This window comes from Ranitomeya imitator, chromosome 6 (assembly GCF_032444005.1).
Source record: "Ranitomeya imitator isolate aRanImi1 chromosome 6, aRanImi1.pri, whole genome shotgun sequence".
Classification (NCBI taxonomy): Eukaryota; Metazoa; Chordata; class Amphibia; order Anura; family Dendrobatidae; genus Ranitomeya; species Ranitomeya imitator.
The window spans coordinates 558,891,586-558,907,483 of NC_091287.1; the positions used below are offsets into that span (position 1 = coordinate 558,891,586).

Genomic DNA, 15,898 nt, shown 5'->3' on the forward strand with positions numbered 1-15,898 from the left:
TAAGAGGGCTGTTTTGACCGACAGGATCTTGATCGGGACAGAGTCAATGGGCTCGAACGGAGCTTGTGTTAGAGCCGAGAGCACAAGATTTAGGTCCCATGGAACTATTCTCTGTTTAATAACCGGCCTGGATCTGGTGACCGCTTTGAAAAACCTTGTTATCCAGTGATTATTGGCTATGTTGGAATTATATAGTACCCCTAGAGCTGAAACCTGAACTCTAAGGGTGCTGGTGGCTAAGCCTAACTCTAGGCCCTTCTGTAAAAACTCTAGGATTTGAGCAATATCAGGTTTTTGATCGATCTGTGCTCCTGAACTTGATAGGAACTTCCTCCATACCCTAACATAAATGTTAGTCGTGGAGGCTTTCCTACTTTTAAGTAGAGTATCTACAAGATTCTGGGAGAATCCTTTTCCTTTCAGAAGTGACCTCTCAAGTTCCACGCTGTCAGGTGCAAGTTGGTTACTCGTGGATGGAAGACTGGACCCTGGGAAAGGAGGTCCGGTATTTCTGGGAGGATCCATGGTTGGGAAATGGACATGCTTCTCAACCATGGGAACCAAGGCCTTCTGGGCCAGAATGGGGCTATTAAAACCACTCGGGCTCCGTCTTCCCGAATTTTTCTCAGAACTAGAGGAATGAGATTCAGAGGAGGGAAAGCGTAGGCGAGATTGAAATTCCAGGGGATCAGAAGAGCGTCGACTGCGTATGGATTGTCCCTTGGGTCTAGGGAATAGAATTGATGGAGTTTCTTGTTTTCTCGACTGGCAAACAGATCTATCTCTGGATAGCCCCACAACCGCACGATCTGGTTGAAGACAGCCGGTTTTAGAGACCAGTCCCCTTGTTTGAGCTCGTTGCGGCTTAAGTAATCGGCCATGGTATTTAGATTTCCCTTTATATGAAGGGCCGTAAGGGAGAGCAGGTGATTCTCGGCCATCTGAAAGATATGATTCGTAACGTTCATTAATGATCTAGATCGTGTACCTCCTTGGTGGTTCACATAAGCAACGGTCACCTGGTTGTCAGAGAGTAGCCTAACATGTCTACCCTGCAGAGGTATAAGAAACCTATCTAAGGCGCGTTCCACCGCCATCAATTCCTTCAGATTGGAGGACGTGTCTCGCTCAGAATGGGACCACAGACCCTGAACGCAATTGCCTTCCCAGTGTGCTCCCCACCCCGTGGGGCTAGCATCCGTTGTTATTACCCGTGATATCTGATATGTCCAAGGTACCCCTCTACGCAGATTAGGGATGTGTGTCCACCACCTTAGTGAACCCGTGGCCTCTACAGATAGGGAAAATTTTTTGTCAAGGTTAGCGCCCAGACGCCGAAAATTATGCAGAACATCCCATTGCAGAGCCCTGGAGTGAAACTGTGCCCACATCACCGCCGGAAAACAAGAGGTAAGTGAACCTAAGAGTGACATAGCACTTCTTAAGGAGACTACGGGATTACTAATTGCTCTGGAAGCCAGCCGGTGAATAGTATCAACTTTTGAGTCTGGCAGGCGACATTCCTGCTGAGCTGAATCCACAGTAAGACCCAAGAACTGCTGTGATGTCGAGGGCTGAAGACGCGACTTTTTGAGATTGATAATCCATCCTAAGTTGTGCAACGCCGCCATCACTTTCCCCAACTGTTCCTTACAGTGTATCTCTGAGCGCCCAACGATCAATAAATCATCTAGATAGGGAATTACTAGTATATTTTGCTCATGAAGGTGTGCCATAACCTCCACCATAATCTTAGTGAACACCCGAGGTGCGACTGCAACACCAAAGGGAAGTGCCCGGTATTGAAAGTGCTCCACTGTGCCGGCAAGAGAAATTGCTACCCTGAGAAAGCGCTGATGAGTTGCATGTATCGGGACATGATAATAGGCGTCTTTCAGATCCAAGACAACCATGAAGCAATTGTGAAAAAGAAGCTTTATTGCCGATTTCACAGATTCCATTTTAAAGGATGGGACCAGCAGGAATACATTCAGGCCCTTCAGATTGATGATGGTACGATAAGATCCATCTGGCTTCTTTACCAGGAATAAAGGGGAGTAAAACCCCGTACCTTGTTCCTCCGTAGGTACTTTAACGAGAACCCCCTTTTTTTGGAGATCTCGAACCTCTGACTCCAACGCCAACTGTTCTGCGGGAGAAGAACGGATAGGAGTTAATATGAATTTGTCCAGGGGGGTATGGTGAAATTGGAACTTTAGCCCCTCTTTAATGATACTGAGTATCCATGGACTATTGGTGATTTTTACCCAGGCTGGGTAGAAGGCCAAAAGCCTACCGCCCACCTGGGCCGCCAGTCATTGATGCTTTTTAGAGTCTGTAGAAGAGTTAAACATGTAACCTCTACCTCTTCTCCTGTAAGAGTTGTATCAGGTCGATTCTCTATTTGAATCCCTGTCCGATCTTCGGCGATATGGCCCTCCTCTGTTATAGTCCCGTCTATAGAAGGGTCTTGTTAGGAGAGGGAAACGCTTTACTGTCGCCTGCTTTTTCTAGAAGCTCATCCAGTACCGGGCCAAACAAATGAACCCCCTCACAGGGGATGCCACATAGTTTTGATCTGGCCTGCAAGTCTCCTGGCCAGCATTTTATCCAAAGAGCCCTACGGGCCGCATTGGACAGTGCTGATGACCTTGCCGCTAGCCTAACGGAATCGGCTGACGCATCCGAGGGGAAGGCTGCTGCATCCTGAATCATAGACATGGATGATAGGATCTCGGCCCTAGGAACCTTATCCTTGAGCTGGTCTTCTAGATTACCCAGCCATACCATCAACGACCGGGCAGTGCAGGTGGCCGCAATCGCTGGTCTCAGGGAACCCACTGATGTTTCCCAAGCTCCTTTAAGGAATACCTCAGCCTTCCTATCAAGCGGGTCTTTTAGGCTCCCCAGATCCTCAAACGGGAGAGACGTCTTTTTACACGCTTTAGCCACTGCCGCATCTAATTTCGGAACCTTGTCCCAGGATGAAGAAGCTTCCTCCTCAAAGGGATACCTTCTTTTGAACGCTGGTGGGAGAGACCCCTTCCTTTCGGGTTTTTTCCATTCTCTCTTAATCAGAGACTTAACTTTATCGACTACGGGAAATACTCTTCTGGATTTGCGATCTATGCCTTTAAACATTATATCCTGGATGGAACTTTCCGCCTGGGTCTCCTCAATGCCCATAGTACTGTTGACAGCTTTGACTAAGCGGTTAACCCTGTCCAGTGATAGACAGGTTCGACTAGTTTCCGCGTCCTCTGATGATGACGGATGGGAATCTGAACTCACACCACCCGTGTCTGAATCCACATCCGAGGCTGGGGATAATATTTCCCTCCTCTTTTTTGAGACCGTCTTCTGAGACCTTATGGAATCTCTGACCTCCTGTCTAACCAGATCCCTAAGAGTAGACGTAAGGTCAGGGGTCTCGTCCTTAATTAATTGTTGAATGCAGATGCTGCACAATTTCTTTTTATGTCCATCCGGAAGAGGTTCCGTACAGATGGCACACTCTCTATGTTTGGATTTGGACACAGATTTCCTCCCCTAATAAGGAGAGAGGGAATACAAGGAGGGACAGCTATCAGAAATGTACTTTCACGAAGCTCACTTACCCATCCCTGCAGTGAATGGTACCGTGATCGGGGGGTCCTTCTTAGCCGGAGATTCCTTACGGCCAGAGGACTTAGTTGACTTCTGAGTTTCTTTGGCTCTACCAGCGCGACTACTGCCACTAGAACGCCGCTGGGAGCTGCTCAAAGGTTGTTCAGGTGACTGCTGCTGCTCACCGCCCAGCTGCGGTGTTCCTTCCAGAGACTCCATTCCAAAATGGTGGACAGGAACAATGTTGAGCCTCAGTGCAGCGTTTAAATGTATCCCCCTGGGTACCACCCCCGGATGGGGGGTCAGCAGGGACATCCCTCGGTGCACCGCTCATTGGTACTGCCCCCGCTAGCGCCCGTAGAGCGCCAGACACCCTGAGGCCGAAATCCCCCCCTGCGACGCCGGGCGCCGCCATTAGCCAGAATAAGACGCTACCGCGCATGCACGGCCGCGTCATCGCCCCGCGCCGCACCCGCGTCATCAGGACACGCCCCTTCCGGACGCGGCCGCGGCGCTGAGAGCAGACGCGCCGACAAGGACGGCAGCGCTCGCCTAGCCACCGCAGACACCAGCGGCGGACCGACCCCAGAGGCTCCGGCAGATGCGCACATGGGCCCCATGTACCAGGTGACTAGCGGCACCACAGAAGTCAAGCCCTCCGCTTAGGGCTGCTTCCTCCTGCTGTCACCTACACAGACAGTCCCCCTGCCGTGTGGTGCTTCCATCCCCCTGATCAGGCCGAGGTAGGGGACCCCCGCTACCTGCATCGGCCTGTCAGGAGTGGGATAGCTTCTATCTTCGACCCTCTTCTCTGGGCCTGTCTGAAGAGGTTCCGCTGTCAGGGACAGGAAACCAACTGGCGGGGGAGTGAGGTGCCGCCCTTTTATGTCTGAGGTTTCCTGTCCCTGAAGGGCGGATCCCCTCTCTCGTTGTGCTGTCATGGCGACTGAATAAATACATACTATTGATTGCTAATGTGTACTTTCTTGTATCACCATTGTTTTTAATTGTAATTTTTAATTGTAGTTTTTAGTGTTTTGTATCGTGAGTGGGCGGAGTGAGGCCAGAGGAAGGTGTGCGGATCGAGCACTCTTCTTAAGGCATCACGTCCGCTCACACATTGAACCCGTCGAAGCACCAGATAGGTGCGAAACGGCCGTCGTTCAGCCCTCACATTGCCCTGGTTATACACCCCCGTGCGGTGAAGATGTATTCATAAAGTGACCTGCACAGAAGATTGGTGAGTGCTGCCATATTCCATCCTGCCTATATGCATGCCAGTATGCTTTCCCGGCTATAGCACCCGAAATCTTGTAGACCAGCAGGGGTTAACCCACCAGACTGTTCACAGTGCGCTTGAATGGTGGTGCGGATCGCTGTTTCCCTTGTCCTATTTTGATATGAGGAGATCACCCGACCTGTTCAGCATTGACTATATACTGCAGATTGACGGTGGTCCAGGAGAAAAAAAAAAAAAAAAAAAAAAAAAGATATTGCGCAATGCCCTAAACATGATACCAGGTCAGGGAGAGAAACCCTCTTTGGGGAAGGGGAGCGGGGGACAACGATACCTGTTGTGAATTCTGTTATCGATCTCCCTCCTGTGGTCATGAATGGTACTTTGGCGAGTTCGGTCCATGGACTCCCTCTGGTGGCTGTGAGTGGAGCTGCTGCTTCTGAGGTTCCTTCTACAGGTGACGTAGTTTATTCCTTGGCTGGCTGCTCTATTTAACTCCACTTAGATCGTTACTCCATGCCAGCTGTCAATGTTCTTGTACTGGTTCAGTTCGCTCTTGGATCTTTCTGGTGACCTGTCTAGTCCAGCAGAAGCCAAGTCCCTGCTAGTTAATTATTTGTTCGTTGTTTTCTTGTCCAGCTAGCTATCATGATTTTGTTTTGCTAGCTGGAAGCTCTGGGATGCAGAGTGGCACCTCCGCACTGAGTCGGTGTGGAGGTCTTTTTGCACACTGTGGTTTTTTGTGCTGACCGCAAAGATACCTTTCCTATCCTCAGTCTGTTTAGTAAGTCTGGCCTCCCTTTGCTGAAACCTGTTTCATTTCTGTGTTTGACTTTCATCTTAACTCACAGTCAATATATGTGGGGGGCTGCCTTTTCCTTTGGGGAATTTCTCTGAGGCAAGGTAGGCTTTATTTTCAATCTCTAGGGCTAGTTAGCTCTTCGGCTGTGAAGAGGCGTCTAGGCAATGTTAGGCACGCTCCACGGCCATTTCTAGTTGTGTGATAGGATTAGGGATTGCGGTCAGCAGAGCTCCCACTTCCCAGAGCTTGTCCTGTGTGAGTTTAACCATCAGGTCGTTCCGGGTGCTCCTAACCACCAGGTCCATAACAGATACCCCAAGCCTCCATATTCATATGTCCCACTAAGGACATTTGCATGTTCTCCCAGTGTTCGTGAATTTTTTTTCCCTATAATTTAAGATAAAAAAGGGTTCACTGTTAGGCAATTTGCAGGGCTGATTTTTTTGCCTTCAGATTTTAGACAAGATCAGAGACTTCTTCCAATCTTTGATGGACGATACCAAGGGTGGAAAGACTCGGTCAGATAGAACCTGTCCTGTAACGACTGCTTCAGAAAGGTGAGTACGCCATGGGGTCATTACTGGGGTGATTCTTTATTATTGGACACTGCTGTTTTATATATCAAAGGGGAGATTTATTAATATTGTAGGATGTATTATTTTAGGAGATGGTTAATTGTGGAAATCGTGTAAAATCATACTAGTGCATTCTATTCAGCACTCCCTGATCTAGGTCTGTCCTTCCCTCATTGTAGACATTATCTGATGGTGAAAGGTGCAGTAATGTGTAGATTGAGTCAGGCAGAGTGTTAGGACTGTTTGGTTGTCCTTGATCAACAATTCATCCCCTCATGTGTTGACCAGCTGTTCATTGTTCCTTAACCAGCTAACCTCCCACAGTCCCTCCTACCTGATCCTCTCGTCAGCCTTACAAGTCTAGATGCATCATATGTGGGGCATGTGCGAGGTGCATGCACCTCAATATAGCAAAGGATTGATTAAAATATAAAACTTATTCAATTAGCAGCAAAAAAAAAAAAAAAGGTACCAGTTTAGGACCTGTTAAACATTGAAGAGAGAGGGGGAATCCAGGACTGACTGAGGAGCACATCAAAAGGGCCATATATGGCCTGGCTTCCCCCACACCTTCCTGGACACTCGCACAGTCACATGGGGCCATATATGGCCTGGATTCCACCACACCTTCCTGGACACTCGCACAGTCACATGGGGCCATATATGGCCTGGATTCCACCACACCTTCCTGGACACTCGCACAGTCACATGGGGCCATATATGGCCTGGATTCCACCACACCTTCCTGGACACTCGCACAGTCACATGGGGCCATATATGGCCTGGATTCCACCACACCTTCCTGGACACTTGCACAGTCACATGGGGCCGGGCCATATATGGCCTGGATTCCACCACACCTTCCTGGACACTTGCACAGTCACATGGGGCCATATATGGCCTGGATTCCACCACACCTTCCTGGACACGCACAGTCACATGGGGCCATATATGGCCTGGATTCCACCACACCTTCCTGGACACTTGCACAGTCACATGGGGCCGGGCCATATATGGCCTGGATTCCACCACACCTTCCTGGACACTTGCACAGTCACATGGGGCCGGGCCATATATGGCCTGGCTTCCCCCACACCTTCCTGGACACTCGCACAGTCACATGGGGCCATATATGGCCTGGATTCCACCACACCTTCCTGGACACGCACAGTCACATGGGGCCATATATGGCCTGGATTCCACCACACCTTCCTGGACACTCGCACAGTCACATGGGGCCATATATGGCCTGGATTCCACCACACCTTCCTGGACACTTGCAGTCACATGGGGCCGGGCCATATATGGCCTGGATTCCACCACACCTTCCTGGACACTTGCACAGTCACATGGGGCCATATATGGCCTGGCTTCCCCCACACCTTCCTGGACACTCGCACAGTCACATGGGGCCATATATGGCCTGGATTCCACCACACCTTCCTGGACACGCACAGTCACATGGGGCCATATATGGCCTGGATTCCACCACACCTTCCTGGACACTCGCACAGTCACATGGGGCCATATATGGCCTGGCTTCCACCACACCTTCCTGGACACTTGCAGTGTCACATGGGGCCATATATGGCCTGGATTCCACCACACCTTCCTGGACACTTGCAGTCACATGGGGCCATATATGGCCTGGATTCCACCACACCTTCCTGGACACTCGCACAGTCACATGGGGCCATATATGGCCTGGATTCCACCACACCTTCCTGGACACTCGCACAGTCACATGTTTGTTTTAAAGTTATAGGTTTTCGGGTGCAAAAGCATACTCTGTATGATGTGTGGACCACATATGGTCTGGACTCCCCCACATGTTTCTGGACACTCCTAGGCTCACACGGGACCACGTATGGCCGGGATTCCCCCCAGTTTCAGGACTCGCACGCCAACACGGGACCACATATGGTCTGGATTCCCCCACATGTTTCTGGACACTCCTATGCTCACACGTTTATTAAAAATCTTTTGATAATTACCGTTACACTAATGATGAGTGATGTGAGGATCGTTTTGGAGTGATACATCATAAATCAATCCACGTGGAAGATTAAAGGATCTTGACCACCGATTGACCAAACCGCTGCATGACCAGCTCTATCCTCACCTACTGTATCCTCACCCATCCCTTATAGATTGTGAGCCCTCGCGGGCAGGGTCCTCTCTCCTCCTGTACCAGTTATGACTTGTATTGTTCAAGATTATTGTACTTGTTTTTATTATGTATAACCCCTCCTCACATGTAAAGCTTCCAACTGGTATCCCCTCATTAAATGCAGCAATTACTGAATACCCAGAATTATGTTGTTAACTTACATTGCCTGTCACATAACAGGCCAAGGACACTCATCCGTTTCAAACAGATTTCATGTTATATCATTATTCAGCTTTATTAAATGATCCCCGTCCACCCTCCACCAATATAAACTCTTTCCGCACCTCACATCGAAAGCCTGCTAACCTGATTAACATTAGTTGAACTCCATCTCCCTCTTAATTGCACTCTCTGGAATCCACAGTCCGTATGTAACTAGCTTCAATACCAGCACAGCTACTCTGAACTCAATCTGTTGGCGCTCACTGAAACAGATTCAAGATCACATTTTTCCCCATTCCCTGAGACCTGCATACAGACTGTGGTGGAGTCCACTTACTCCTATCCCCTCAATGCACTTTCCAGGTCACTCATTCCCTTCTTTTGAGGTCCACACTATCAGGCTCTTCCATCCAGTCTCACCCAAGAGTAGTGGTTGTATACTGTGACCCATGCTAACCAACCCACTTTGATTATTTTTCTACCGCACCTAATGTCTATCAAATTACCAACCCTTATCCTGTGAGGGTTAAACATCCCCATAAACTGCCTCACCTCCCCATCTGCATCCCAGCTTCTTCCTCCAATCAATTATCTTGGCCTCAGCTCTCAACCTCTGAAACAAAGATGGCAACACCCTTGAACTGGTCTTTGTCTCTTATCAATCTCCCACCTAGATAACTCACTTCTTCCCCACTGACCACAACATTTTCCTTCAGGCTCACAAATCCTCGCCCACCTCAGCACTCTCCTGCTTATCGCACATTCCGAATTCTACAAGCCATTATCCCTCACACTTAGGGAGATTGGGGACAGTGAGTGTAGAGTCTCTTTAGTGTCCTGATCTGCATGTATATCACTACAATGACACTCAAGCACCCTGGACCAAGTAGTGACCCTCAAACTCCAACCAGAGTAAAACAGGCCTGGCTCACACCGCAAACTCCATTTCTTCAGCGATGCTCTAGGAATGCCTAACACCTATGGAACAAGACTTGCACACCAGAAAACTTTATTCACTATAAATTTAAGAACTTCTAAATCTACCCTTCACCTCACCAAACAGACCCAGTTCATTACCATGATTTCACTATCCAACAACCCAAAAAAACCTGACACCTTTCACTCATCTCAGTCCTAAAGCTCAGATCCTTGCACACATGGCTACAGACTAGTCTCCATTGATTCTTGTAGCGCCTTGTCTACTGCCACCTTACAAGTTAGTCCCCATTTACTCTTCTAGATCCATCAGTTTTGACTTATTCCTTCTACGAAACTGTACTCCGTGATTAATGACCTTTTGACAGCAAAACATAAGTAACTGATCTCTGCAGCTTTTGACCACCATCTCCTACTTTCTATGCTCCACTTAATTGGCATAAAAGGACATTGACTGCTCCTTCAGTGTATTGTTTTCTGGCTCAACTCTCACTATTTGGGTTCCCTCAGGGTTGAAATGGTTGCAAATGAAACATTGAAGGGAGAGGGGGGAATCCAGAACTGGCTAAGGAGCACCTATAAAGGACCACATATGGTCTGGATTCCCCCATGTTTCTGGACACTCCTACGCTAACATGTTACATCATGGAACAAATACTAGTGAAGTGAATTAACCTTTGAAAAGGACTCTACATTTACGGAAACCAAGAGGATCTAGTCTAAAAAAAAACCAAAAACCTAATAGATGACATGCAGGTCAATTCAGTAGATATTCCTGGAAACATTTGCATGGGTTATGGTGTAAAATTCTGTATTGAGCTTCTCTTCATCCATGACACTGACATAATATTACATGCTACCACAGGACCCAAGACTAGGTTTACAGTTACAAGGAGATTATGTACACAATAATAAGACCGGCACATGGGCATGTAATCCTACCGATGTGATACTGGAATAGATAGATAATTGGGGAATTAAAAGCTGTGTGGTCAAAATGATATTACAAATGATATGATCACAAAAGGGAAAGTTGGAAGATCCAAAACATATTTGGTTAGACAACTATGAATATTTTGAATCCTTCATTACAGAAGGAGATGAAGATTGGGTAAAAACCAAGGAACTTCCTGAGAACTAGTACAAATACAGGCATCTGTAGTTATTACAGTCACTAGGATATAGCATTCCAGGAGTATTCAGCACTGAACATGAGTGCCTGAACCTTCATCACTTCATACCTTGCATAGAGGAAACTTTAGGACACAAGCTTGAAAAAGTCATCTCCGTGGATTACAGAAGTGAGCTGGACTGATCCAGACTAAAGGTCTGATCCGGCCCACAAGCTAGCAGGGGTTCAGGGATCCTGGAGATAACGAGGATGGGGATGGCCGGGTACCAGCGGAGAACCGAGAGGCGGACCGTGATTTATTCTGGATGATGTGGGTCAGGATTCTGCCCTGGCTGCTCTTTGCATGTGGGGGGCTCTACCTCAGCGCTGCCTGTACCCCAGGAAGCTGTGCCTGTGAAAATGCCAACATCTCCGCTCTGGATGCCTGGATCTGCTCTGTCTGGCTCATTGCTGGTGGGGCTCAGCGGGGTGCTTCCGTTACTGGTGATTCCCATTGAGGCAGGCGCTACGCTCAGATCTGAAGAAGGCACCAAGAGACTGAAGCAGCTGCTGAGTTGCCATTGGTGGTTTATTGGGCGACGTGTTTGTTCATCTCCTGCCATCGGCAGCGCCACCACAGGCAACGCTCAGTCCCTCCAGCAGCAGCTTTTCCTCGGCCTGTGGGTGATCAGATTCTTCACTTGCCTCATTTTGGAGAAAACTTTTACAGATGAAAAAAAATGAACAGACGACTGGAGCCGATTGTGTGTGGAAACTCCCCCCAAACAGCCTGATGAATGGGAAACATGGGGGAGCAAAAAGGGGAACGCAGCGCAACTGAGAGCCAAGAGTGACAGTATTAATGTCAGTGGCTACCTCAACCTGCTGGCCAACACCATCGATAACTTCTCCCACGGCATGACGGTGGCCGGCAGCTTTCTGGTCAGTAGGAAGGTGGGACTTCTGACAACGGTGGTCATTCTGTTACACAAGATTCCCCATGAGGTTGGGGATTTCGCTATTCACCTCTTTGCCGGGTTCAATCGCTGGAGCATGGCCAAGGTGCAGCTGATTACTGCAGTGGGAGGGATCCTGGGAGCCGGATTCTCTGTCTGCGCTCAGTCACCCAAGGTAGCCGGTGAAGCCGTGGCCTGGATTTTACCATTCACGTTGGGCAGGTTCCTGTACATCGCGCTGGTTAATGTGCTGCCAGACCTGTTGGAAGAGAAAAGATCGAGGAACTCCCTGATCCAAGTCCTCCTGATTAGCTGTGGGATCGCTGTGATGACTGTTCTGTCCTTAACAGTGGATTGACCTCAGCGTTGTGTCATCCAAAAGCCGACGACCTGCACTGCCAGACATGGGATATCCGCACATGAAATGTCCCTGCCGGCATAGACACATGTGATCATTCATTGTGTCCTCCCCTAGATACGGTACCATCGGCCTGGAGGAGAGCGTGCAGAGTTTCCTTACATTCTTTATTCGTTGCCTTGCGTTGTGCCTCATTTTGTAGTCTTCTCCGTGCAATGCTGTGTCTCCGATAGCTTCCATATGTCCCGCTGCTTCCTCCCCGCAGCTTGTCTGTTCCCATACACGCCTGCCTTTATGTTCCTGTGTGTCCACGGTCTGTGGAATTAGGCGAGATCTGCAGGTGCTGAAGGAGGAGCCGGCGACCCAATCCTTCCTCCTTGCAGAGATATTTTTTTATACAGTGTTATATGGACAATGCCCGAGTGCACAATCCACAGGCTCTGCAAGGTACTGTCCTGGATATTCTTCATTGACTCTTCTGAACCACTGATATTTTACATGTTTTTTTTTAACCGTTTGAAAGCAATAAGAATATAGAGTGGGAGGGTCTTGTGACTGCAGGAAGACCATCAATGCAATGCATCCCGTGCTGGGCAGGAAGCCGGCCTGCACCTTTTATCCTTCTGTCATTTTTAGGTCCAAAATTTAGCAGATTTTCTTGTTATTATATTTTTACAAGGATCAGAATTGTATTTTACCGATGCAAAGCTCCAAATCCCCTGCAAAGTCCTGGATTTAAAAGCAGTATCCAGCGCCCTCACCTCCGCGTCTGACGTGCCGATGGCGTGATGGCCGCACGCTTACATCTGTGAGTGGGGTTCCCAACATCGTTGGCACAGAAATGAGGTGTTCTGAACAGCTTTTAAGAAAAATGATTGGTTTCTGCAGCCGCCTCTGCATGTGGTTAATATTTAGAGCCATGTATGTAAGTATCCAGTGCAGATCGAGAAGCCAAGAATGGGCCAGAGAAGGGACTAAGGACCTGGTGCCTAATGCAAACCTCACCCAGCCAGCCGGGTTATACAGGCGACAAGTTGGTTCCAGAATGGATCCCATTCCTTCAGTTGTGGCAGCTGACGTAGCGGTTGTGACGCTGGACTTCTAGCACCGGACTGGAAAAAGTTAGTCCAGCTATGAAGACTGCACGACGATATGTCCAGAAATATGTGACCCCCAATGGCTTTGTAAAGACGGGGTAAAGACTGGGAGCTCAAGAGCTTGCAAAAGAGAACACCCCGATCTCACTAAAAACAAGTCTATATTACTTGGTGTTATATGGGATATTCGTATCTATTCAATTACAGTGGCAAATATATATATGGTATATAGAGATATATACACATCATACAGAAATGGGTCTAGGAAGTCCCAGGAAAGATTATGGCACCACATATAGCAATAAGGCTTTTTTAGGAGAGCTAGGAAGGGGGATTGAGTGTCTCATGTATGAGGGGCAGTGTACCAGAAAGTCCTAATGAAGAGGTGCAGTAAACCATTCAAAGCCGGCATTGTGTTCAGTAGTCGGCAACGCTGCTCGAGCCGTGAAAAATAAAGCCCAGTCCGATATTAAGGGGGATATTCTCTCCCCTCTGTACCAGTCTGTCACTAAGCGATATCTATAACCCTGTATGTAACCCCTTCTCATGTACAGCACCATGAAATTAATGGTGCAATAAGATTATTATTATTATTATTATTATTTTTATTATTATTATCAACAACATACCCTGAAGAGCAGAAGAGCAATCATGCAAGGAAAGCCAAAACCTGCCACAATTAGAGACAACCCAGATACCCTCTATGCTGACTTACATCTAGTGCGGAAGGTAAAAGAAAAACCAACGTGTTCTCCTTCACAGCGTATCTCCTGGCCTGGCACACTGCCCTGTGTAAGACAATATAAATATACAACCAAGACTGATATCAATAATGGCCGGCAGATCAGAGTCAGAAACCATGAAGATTACGAGGGCAGCTCACTTTCCATCACTGAATAACAGCGGCACCGTCCTTGTACAAGGGACTGAGGACAACCTGCTGCAATTTGAAGACAGATTCCTTCATTAAACTCCAGGCCCAAACTCCCAGAACAACAACAAACCCCAGCCACCTCTGATGTCCGCATCACTACAGAGACCTCCAGAGACACCACTGCCCCCAATGCTTCAACCTTCACCCCAGACCCTCAGACTGGATCTCAACTGGAAAGAGACTTTGTACAATTTAAAGGAAGAACATCTGAGAAACACTGGTGACAGAAATGCTAATCACCAAGTAATTAATGAGAAACTGAGATGTGAATACAGGTCGGATCTGCAGGAAATCAGCCACAATGTGTGACCTGCAGCAGGAAAGTGCCAGGCTGAGGCAGTAGACGAAAAAATGGAAACCACCGACTCCTGGAGATCTGCGCCAGGAGGGGGCCATGAAAACGAGGAGTACAGAAAACATGACCTCCGCTGGCCAGAAGGCTGAGGCCTAATAACCCCAATATGGAGGTGCAGCGCCCCAGAGTCCTGGTCATTGCAGTAATGTTATTCTTCCACCAGGGGGAGTGATTTTACGTCTGAAGGCAATAAAGGAGATCTCATCAGGTAACAATGCATGCAACATGTTCACACTCCAGACCAGAAGGGGGAGCTCTAAGCCTGTTTAAGGTAAACTCCCCTTTATAAGATCCTGATCTGGAGGGAAAAGGAGTTCAGTTCCTATCAGGAAGACAGAAGGACAGGACGGAGTCCTGGAGCCTGAAGTGCTGCAGCTCCTGAAGGAAGACACTAAGCGAACATATTGCAGAGAGAGTGCCGGAAAGCAGAGCACATTTTAATGTTGCTAAATGTCCATACGTAATGTATTTATTCCTGTGACTGCATTGTATGTACAGAAAGCAGTGCTGGGAGTACACCACTAGATGGGGCATTTTAATGTTAATAGTTTACTGCAGGAGGGGTCACCGTGATAAGGATAGGAGAGCTTCCTGGTTGTAGGCAGAAGGGCCTGGGCACCCATAGAGCTCGGGTGGGCTGTTAACCCGAGCGACAGTTACCCAGCAGCACAGTTACCCTGTAACATTAACAAGATTAGTGCCCAGTCACCCAGGACCCCATTATCAGCTTGGCCAAAACCAGACAGGCATCAGCAGCTTCTGGACGGAAGCTTAATTTAAATTAGACACGACAGGAAAGAGGCAGGTCGCTCGCCATGTGGCAGATGTTTGCATGGGCTGATTCCCTCTGAACCTGTACGAAACAGCTGAGGGAACACTCACTTAAGGCAAGGAATCTGGACAAGAATGATGCTGAAATGCCATATGAGACAGTAGGACCTTGGCTCAAGCAGTGTGAGAAGGAGAGGATTAGAGGGAAAGCTGAAATTACATGCTCTGTGAAACCTGAAGTAACTGCAGTAATGGAACTTAATGAGCTGCAAAGATGTGAAAGTAAAGTGTTGTGCTTGAAGTTATGATCTGACTGTCTCAGTTATTCCCAAAGGGATTGGAGCCAAGTAGAAGGCCTGCCAGTGCAGATAGTGGAGCAGCAGGTGAGCAGACAAATGAACATCATTTTTATGTGGAGGGAGGCCAGGGCATGCAAAGCCCGAGTAGCTCAGCCACAACAAAGGCCCTGGCCTACTCATAACAGCTGTAGCAAATATGGGCCTGTTGTGTGACATCAGTGCTGGCCCGCCTGGGCACATTATATGAAGGTGAGGGCCCAAAAGTGATCAAATAAGAATATTCACCTGTCTGACCACCCATTTGCCCTTTTGCTGGACCACCAACCTGCTACTTTATGCCCCTTCTCTTCACGCACAGTGTGAAGTTGGAGGCAGTCTGCTGCCTGTATTCGTGCCAGGTACCACAAGTTCAACCATACTGACTGCTGCCTGTGCCTGCATTAAGGTTCAGTTTGTCTTAAAGGGGATATTCTAGTGACAATAATCCCCTATGCACAACATATGGGATAATTATTAGGGCCAGTTCACA

The 15,898-nt window shown here is 48.2% G+C and overlaps 1 long non-coding RNA gene and 1 pseudogene across 2 annotated transcripts in view; both read left to right on the top strand.

The window, feature by feature from the left end:
• LOC138643174 (uncharacterized) overlaps positions 1-15,898 on the top strand; it is a 106,882-nt gene that overhangs the window by 31,508 nt on the left and 59,476 nt on the right. Inside the window, exon 1 of one of the 2 annotated variants that reach the window (XR_011314141.1) lies at positions 6,098-6,202. The exons of the other annotated variant lie outside the window; for it this stretch is intronic. This is a non-coding gene — a long non-coding RNA (uncharacterized lncRNA). Of the gene's footprint in view, positions 1-6,097; positions 6,203-15,898 lie in introns of those variants that run through there. 2 annotated transcript variants of the gene reach the window in all.
• On the top strand, positions 10,917-11,913 carry LOC138641527 (zinc transporter ZIP13 pseudogene; annotated as a pseudogene).